This window comes from Lygodium microphyllum, chromosome 21 (assembly GCF_053477565.2).
Source record: "Lygodium microphyllum isolate KBCC chromosome 21, Lygodium_microphyllum_v1.1.10, whole genome shotgun sequence".
Classification (NCBI taxonomy): domain Eukaryota; kingdom Viridiplantae; phylum Streptophyta; class Polypodiopsida; order Schizaeales; family Lygodiaceae; genus Lygodium; species Lygodium microphyllum.
This window is the reverse complement of record NC_141155.1, coordinates 126,943,619-126,952,362: the sequence shown is the minus strand read 5'-3', so window position 1 is coordinate 126,952,362 and position 8,744 is coordinate 126,943,619.

Genomic DNA, 8,744 nt, shown 5'->3' with positions numbered 1-8,744 from the left:
AATAAGAGAGCCACTTTTGGCCACACAAAAAAATGAGCTTCTCATTCACTTTTCAACTTTATATACAAAACCCTAAATCTATTTTGGGCGGTCATCCCCTTATCCCCTTTTTTACATGGCCGGTCGTAGCCTAGGCCCTTTTTCCCATTGTCCTTCTATCTTCCTAGCCTCCTTTCCACCACCCGTCTATATTTACAAATTGCACGAGTGAAAGCCCGACGCTCCTTAAATTAAATTATGATGCGCTTGCACTCTTTTACAAAAGTATTGACTTGCGCTTTTCCTTGTGCACCTTTTTCCCTTATTTAGGACTTTTCTACGCTTTTTGTGTTTCCAGATTTTTCTTGGCACGCCTTCATCTTTCGTTTCACTTTGCCTTGGCCTTTGTCTTCTACTTTATCTTTTCCAGATTTTCCACCTTGTTCATTTGATGGTTAACATTACCCCCCTCCTAGACGAGTGCCAATCCCATGGCACTCACCATCGTAGGTAGCAAGTTTTGGCATGCACTAAAGACATGGGTGGAAGGGACATATGTGGTTGCCGTGGAGGAGTGTTGGTGGTGGTGTGGAGGAAGGTTATTGGGGGCACGTTGGTGGCCTAGGTGGCTGGTGGTAGGGTTGTTGGAGCTGGTGGTAGGGTTGTTCTTTGTTGGGGATTGCAGTGATGGCCAGCACAAGTGTTGGTTTGTTGGGGATTTTGCACATGACAATTCTTGGCAGGCTTCCAAGATGATAAAGGATAAGAATTCAGAGTTGAGTGTTGATGAAGAGCGAATGATACTTTCGTTGGAGTCTTCAATACTTACAATTAAAAACCTCTCATAGGTGGTCTCTCCCTAGGGATAGTACTAGTCTTCTTTATCATGCACAAGACGTAGTTCAATTAGTTTGGGAGACAGGTCGAACTCTAAGCAAGCTGAGAGTATTGTCCTACACTTGAGGACCCAAACTCTTTATATATTTTGGTGCAGATATTATGTGAGTGCTTGTGCATACTTAGATATTATGTAGTTAGAAGACCGCGGGCTGGTCTCTCGTAATAATGTGTGGATGAAGCAAAGTTGTCCATGTTGAGAAGAAGTGCACGTGAAGGTGTATGAGACATCCTTTGCGTCATGATTGCACGACGTAGCATAATTGAACCTAGGGACACCGCACTTTCGGTAGCTTGGAGCTATTGGACTTGCTTGATGAGAAGGTGTACTTTTCATGGTCATTCGTGCGGTGCTTACCATGATTGATTGTAATGGTACTAAGGCGCATACTTAGATATTATGTAGTTAGAAGACCGCGGGTTGGTTTCTCGTAATAATGTGTGGATGAAGCAAAGTTGTCCATGTTGAGAAGAAGTGCACGTAAAGGTGTATGAGACATCCTTTGCGTTGTGACTGCACGACGTAGTATAATTGAACATAGGGACACCGCACTTTCGGTAGCTTGGAGCTATTGGACTTGCTTGATGAGAACGGTGCACTTTTCATGGTCATTCGTGCGGTGCTTACCATGATTGATTGTAATGGTATTAAGGCAGAGTGCAAGAGGGAACGTGTGAATGGGTCAGGGTGACAGGTCTAACCATAGGCGAGACAAGCTCCTAGGGTATGTCCTGCCCTTGATGTGCCCTGAACAATGGTGGGTGATGCGAAAGGGCGAGGGGAGATATCGAGCTTCGAAAGCTCAAGAAATGGATATTACAGTGATGATTGTGCCCTAGCCTCATAGTTAGAGAAGTAGTTGTTGAGATGGGGAGGTACATTTGAGATTTTGCAACCCTCTTTGGAATGTGAGATGTTGGTACAATTGAGGTAAGAGCTGTCGTGAGTTCCCGGTGTAGAGTGTAACCCAGAAAGAGAAAGTGATTATGATTATGCTTTGGACCATGCGATGTGGGTGATCGGCAATGGTGATTTTCACTTTCGACAGTGTGGCTTTGTTGCGGCTCTTTGTGAGGTTAGTGGTTTTGCGGTGATTTGGGCATTGAACATGTTCGCACGAAGACCTCTCACTTCATGAGAGTATATGCAAGTCGCATGTATCAAGTACAACGAACATATGCAATCATGTCAAGATATTACTTTATCAAAATCCTATGATGCTAATTGTGATGCATATTTCGGTGCTTGTTAAAGACGTGACATATATTAGAAGTAGGTAAGGAAAGTGTATAGAGGCGGGGAGCCTACCCCTTTAACCATTTAAAGACAAAAATTTATGGCAGGATGGCCTTTGTTAATCAGCTTATATATCATAGGGGCTACTCTATTTGTACGAGGTGGAGTGAGTCCGAGTGGTGGGGCGACTGAGGATGTGTCGGTGAGGGGCTCTTGTAAGGCTAGGCGAGGAAGATGTCGGTCGAAACCTAAATGGTGTAGTCCCTAGCCGAAACTATTTCCAGAATGCTTTTGAATAATGCATCACATTCTTGCTTGTTTCGAGCTACCCTCTCCTCTTTCGAGCACCTGGTACCTGAGCATCTGGTGGGGGCCTGCACAGTGGGTATTGCCACATCCCGTGTTGTGCTCCCTTAAGTCCTTGTCCTCTTGGCTTGGGGGGTTTTTAGCCTACATCTTGGGCGGTGGCTTTTGGGGCCCCTTTTCGGTGTGTACCTCATTAGAGTAGGCACGTAGTATTCTGGTGGGGGCGCTAGTGCCTTATACTCCCTCTGACGGGCAGAGAGCTTCCTTGCAAACCAGCTGCACTATATGGTCCATGACTACTACCATAGGGGAACCTGCAAAATGCAAACCAAGGGTTAGGCCCTAAGGCATGATAAAACTATTCACATGGAAGGGATTACATAGTGGGTTATTAAGCGCATATGATGAGGATGGGAGAGGTGAGGCATGCAGTGTTTATTGTAGAGGGATGGCCCCTGTAATGATGTTCGTTTTGCCTCCATCCATTAGCAGATCTTGGGTTATGCTAAGTTGCGTGGACCGGTTGTCATGGAGTGGGGCAGGGCTCATCCTCGGAAGGATAGACTGAAAAGGAGAAAGGTATATAGAAAGGGATGGTGCCCCGTCTCCACCATTAGAGATGTTGGTCAGGGCTTCCTATAGCGGTAATGAGGGTTGCATGCCCTCCACCTGAAAGCAGGGATGGTCACACGACTTCTAAATGTGTGGTGAGAGGAGGACCTGAGGAGCTCAGCCTGTCAAACCCAACTCTTCTCCCTATTCTTGACTATCATTGCTTCTTGTGTGTGTTGATATTATCTATACAGGGTCACAAAATTCATTGTTTGTTTATGTACATATTTACGAATCCATGTCACTTTATGAGGATAAAAACTAATTGTAGAACTCTGCATTGTACTAGAGTGTGGCACACGCATCCAGTACTCGTGGCAGCTTACTCAATCATGATAGATATTTTGCAACATCGAGTAGTATGGCACCTTGTCCGAGTCTACTGGTAACATGTAGCTCCTCCTCAGTGAGAACCTTATCAGCCAGAGAGTTCTCTTGGCTAGTTCTAGCTAAGTCCGTACCCCGAATGGCAATTAGCACTCGAAAAGAAGTTGGTGCCACATAGGTTGGGTCTCTTTGAGACTGCCATTTGGCCAATCACTTCTTTGAGACTGTTATAATTTGGGCTCCTAGTTCGGCCATTGCAACACGGTTTTCAAACCAACGTTTTTCAAATTGACTTCGACCTTCTAATTGTCGCTTTAGTTGCTCTATCTCTAAGAGATTTGGTTAGCAAAGCACATCATTGAATCTTATAGTTAAGCGTAGTTCGTCAGCTTCCTCGTCAGAGGTGAGTCACATGCGCTCATGCAGGATCCTGTCATAGTGCTCGTCAAGATGTTCTTACTCTTCCCAGGATAGGAAAAATGGAAAGTTTTCTTCAAGCTGCTCCCTAGGGAATGCGCCCATGTCTACAAGGATGTAGACACATGCGAATACCCTGAGTTTAGCATCCAAGTCAGTTAAGAATTCTGCGACACTTCTATGTTCAACGAGGGCTTGCTCAGTTGCTATCTCATGCAAGGTTCTAGGAGTTTCCCTAGGCTTCAGCATAGCTGGGGTCTCATGCCTATATGAGCAAGATTGGTCAACGCTAGGATTGCTTATGCTCTCGGGGTTTCCATGTTTCTCCTGAGCCTTTGTTATTGCGTCATGGTTCTCCTTGGATGTGACTGGTATAAATTTGTCACCCTGTTGTGACAATGTTGTATTTACTCTTGATTGGTCAATGCGAGTTCTGTTGTCGGTGAATTGAGTGTTGCAAGCAACCATTGATGGTAACGGCTGCTTTGATTTTTCAGAACACACGGATGTGTCTGAGGTTTCACTGCTATTAGGAGAGACATCAATGGGTTCATGGATGGACTCGATGCTTTATTCCTTAGCTCTTCGACACTCTTGGTTTCAATCTTCTTGGGGTCTATAGCCACTTGCAACTGCCGTTGTTGTTTTCGTTCTTTTCTCTTCTTTTTCTTGGGCAATCGAGGTGTATCCCTTGAATCGGGACCTTAAACTAGGTCAGTCCGTCGATGTGCTTGGTTGGGCCTCAGCATTCTCTTTCTCTAATGTGTCCTCATGGGACATAGCCGTGGCTTGTTGAATAGCCTCGCTAGGTTGTGAGGGTACAATTGCCTCCCTTTTTGGAGAGCCTAGCTCTTCAGCCAATTCCCTTCTGTTTAACTCCTTCAGCTTAGGCTTTAGGCACTTTGGAAGTGCTAGAGTTTTCAAGGAAGTTGGTTGCAACACCTCCTCCACAAGTGAACTACTAAGGACGCGTTCCGTAAGGGGCATTGTCATGGCCAAGGGCTATGACTGCTGTGATCCCTGATTGGAAATAGTAGTAGCTAGTTCAATGGACTGGCTACTATTTGTGGATTGCGATGTCAAGTCCTTAGACCGATTGAAAGTGGTCGTGTCTTTTATTTCCCTTTGAGCATTCACTTGTGCATATCTAGCCTCAGCTGTTCTAGTCACAATAGATTGCAAATGCATACCCTTGGGCCAAGAGCTAGGGGTGGTGCCATGTCCCACCTCTTGGACATTTGGAAGCTTAGATGAAGATAGAGATTGGGATTGAGTAGCTGCCCTTGAAGGCTGTTGTTGTGCTTCCTATGTTCGTTTGGGAAAAGAGGATATAGGAGATCTGGGACTCATAGGTGGACTTGGCATAGTCTGAATGATTTACTCGAGGCTGTTAGACAATTGTGCCATTTGCTTTGTTGAGCAATCAGCTTTCTTACGAGCAACGTTGTGCCTTTGGTGCTCATTATCCTCTTGGGAAGTCAAAAGCTCCTTGAGCACTGGTGGTCTTTGTGCATGCTCAATGGTTACATTTGACATTAGCTTATTAAGCATACTAGGCTAAGGCTCTTTCTTTCGAACACTCATGTTTGGTTTGTTGCCCTGAGACTTGGAATTTCTCTTAGATTTCCTCTTGTGCTTCGTTGTTTTTTATGCAATCTGGCCTTCAGCTGATAGAGATGGTTTCGTAAGGGGTTTTGGTACCCAAATCCATTAGTTACCTGCATAATACCCTTGAGCACGTAGCAACGCTTTGGATATCCATCTCGACATTGTATTGACTCTCCATCGATGCCTTTGTCTATAAGGCTTGGGCTTCTTTTGGGGTCTTCTACGATATTTATAAGTCCAAAGCATGTCCTTGGAATTGGCTCCCGATCTCCTTGTTTCAAGCATGGCCTCACTCACTGGTTCTCATTGTTTGACCTGTGCTTGTATCAACTCTTCCAACAAGTCCTTGCTTTCGTTAGCAGGCTTGACTAATATGTCAACACCTTCCTTGCCTTTCCCTTGAGGTTCGATGAGGTCACCCTTGCTAAAGGTTGTGATTATCCTCACACCTTGTATTGTCAGGTATATCCTCTATGCTACATAGTCAGCCTCACACTTGGTTGCCCTTTTGAAGGGTCTTCCTAGGAGGGTTTCCTTCCCGCAATTAGCACTATTTGGAGGAACATGAAATAGGATAGGCAAGCTTTCAATTTCAATTGTCGCAAGGATTTTTCACTTCCCTATAAGTACTTGTGGGTGTCCTCCGTAAGGGTTAAGAGTTGCATTAGTCAATGTGAGCTCTAGTTGGCCTAGTAGGGTCCATGCTTCATAGATCAAGATATTAAAATCTGGTCCTTCATCAATCAGAGCATCAATAGTGTGCTCTCTTTTTACGGTGAGTTTGACCCTAAGATAAGCTAGCAGTACTATGTCTTCATCTTCTGGGTCTTGGCTCATAAATTTAAGCCTTGTGACAAATGCCCTTGGGTCCGCAACTGCACGACCAGATGTGGATTCTCCACTGATGTCTTGGATGGCCGATACAGTGCTATTCAAGGTGCATCCATCGTTAGGACTGTCATATCTAGTCATCCTCGCCATTGTAGCTTGATGTTGTTGCTTTCCGCTTTGACTAAATGCAGTCCGAATGCAACACGTACGTGTTTTTGTAGTGTGGCCTTTTCGCCCTTGTTGGCTAGATTGGCCCATTGAGGTTCTAGGGTCTCTGTTTTTGTCTCTGTTTGGATATGGGCTTTTGGTTGCTCTTTTGCAAGTGAGAATCCATGCTCATGTAGAGCCATTACTACACTAGGGTCTAATTTGGAGGACCTATCACCGGCACGCGTTTTCTCTCCAACCTACTTAGGGGAGGTGCGGAGAAGATAGAGCCCCCTCTATGGGGATCCGAGGGGGGCAACCCCCCCCCCGGTCCGCAGGGCCATTACGGTACATGCCATGCGCAATTTGAAGGACCACTTATAGCCAAGTTTTAAACTACTTGCTCTAGATTTCAGCCCAGTGATAGATCTATGATGTGGTTTCGGCTCTATATGGTCTCTTGGTCTGTTTCAAGGTCTACATATTAAAATTTGAAAAAAATCCATATTCGGCCCAACAGTTCCGAATTGTAGGGGGCTGAATGCCCGATTCGGCCCATCCGAGGGCCGAGTAGAAAGAGCCGAATGTAATTGGTCCGAATATCAAATTCGGCCAGTCCGAGTTTGGTTGTTTGAGGGCCGAGTGGGCCGAGGGCCGAGTCAGGTGAATTTAGCTAGGTCGAACGTCAACTTGTCTGAGTGGGGTTGGGCCGAGTCGGTAGGACTGAGGGCCGAATTTCAAAGTTGGTCCAAATGGTTGATTTGGATGGGCCGAGCGATGGGTGTCCGAGTTGAGTTGACCGAGGGTCGAATTTCAACGCGTTCGAGTCAAGTGATCCGAGTCAGGTGGTCCGAGTGGTAGTGGACCGAGGGTCGATTCTGGGACTCGACCCAGAATCGTCGTCACTCGAAGAGCCCAAGCACGGTGCGACTTTGACCGGCGCAACAATAAATCGCTCGAATCACACGATTCAGGTCACGGCCTATCATACACACCTCCAGATCAAAGCTATGGATGGAGAGAAAGAGTTGTATATGTTGAGATATCGAGCTCCACTCGTGATATGCCAGGGTGACCGTTGTGCATTTATGTCATCGACTTATCAGTTGCAGATGCGGTTGGTACACCACCCATGAATAATAGCTAGATGATAACTATCCTTATCTACTCTAGTTCGTGGCTCAGTTAGTATGCCACCTTAGTTAGTTGAGTTTGGTTTGAGACCCATATATAGGGTTCTTCTATTTCTATGTACTTGAGTTCTTTTTTGCTTACACAACTAAGAAGAGGAAAACTGTTTTTCAGCCTCCACCTGTGTGTGTATTTCCCCATTGTGCAAGTAAGAAAGCTACAAGTGAGACTCCTTCCTTCTCTCCCACAATCTTGACATGGTATCAGACCCTTGTTCGTGGTAAGGAGCTCAAGAAAGCAAGCCAAGTTTGCGGTGTTCTAGTAAGAGGACCAGTGTTGCTTTCATTTTTCTGTTTTGAGAGCAAGTCTCTGCAGGTAGCACAACCGGAAAGTGCAAGAGTGCATTGTCTTAGATTGAGACGCCCTTCGGGGTGTAGCAAGAGGGCAATATATGCTGCATGATGGGGCTTTAGCTCTCGGTTGCTCTGTTTTTTTTATTTGAGGCCATTTCGGGGCCTGTTTTGGAGGTGGAAGTTTTCTGCACGCACTCAGGAAAATGCCCTGTTTTATGCTGTGCGACCACTATTCTACAGGTCGGTGAAAAGTTACTGTAGAAATTGCATCGTATGCCTGTGCGCAGAGACATTGGGAGTTACAGAATCATCCATGTTGCCTATTGATGCAAAATCGTCACTAGGAAGTGACTGTGTGGTCAAATACCACTTTCGCCAATTTTGCAGATTTGCCCTTATGAGACTAAAGCTGTCTTCTTTGCAGTGACAGAATTTTTTGCAGTGTTCTGTAATGGCGTCTAATTCTCTTTCACAGATTGTTACTGAAAAGCTTGACAAGAACAACTTCCAAGCATGGAAGTTCAGAATGACGAATTTCCTTATGGGAAAAGGATATTGGAAATTCGTTGCAGGAAATGAAGAAGAACCAATTCTTCCTTATGTTCCCAATCAACAGCAAATGCAGGCATTTAAAGCATGGCATGAGAGAGCTAGGAAAGTTATGTACTGGCTGTCTATCAGCATTTTAGACTCTATGATTGTGCATATTCAAGATGCAAGTACGCCAAAGGAGGCATAGGATACCTTGTCAAAAATGTATAGCACAAATACGCAAGCCAGGAAAATGCAGCTCAAGCAAGAGTTTCACAATGCGCAAAGAGAAAGTATGAGCATCAATGACTACCACATGAAGGTGAAGAAGATTATAGATGCACTTGCTTCCATTGGGTTGCCAGTGG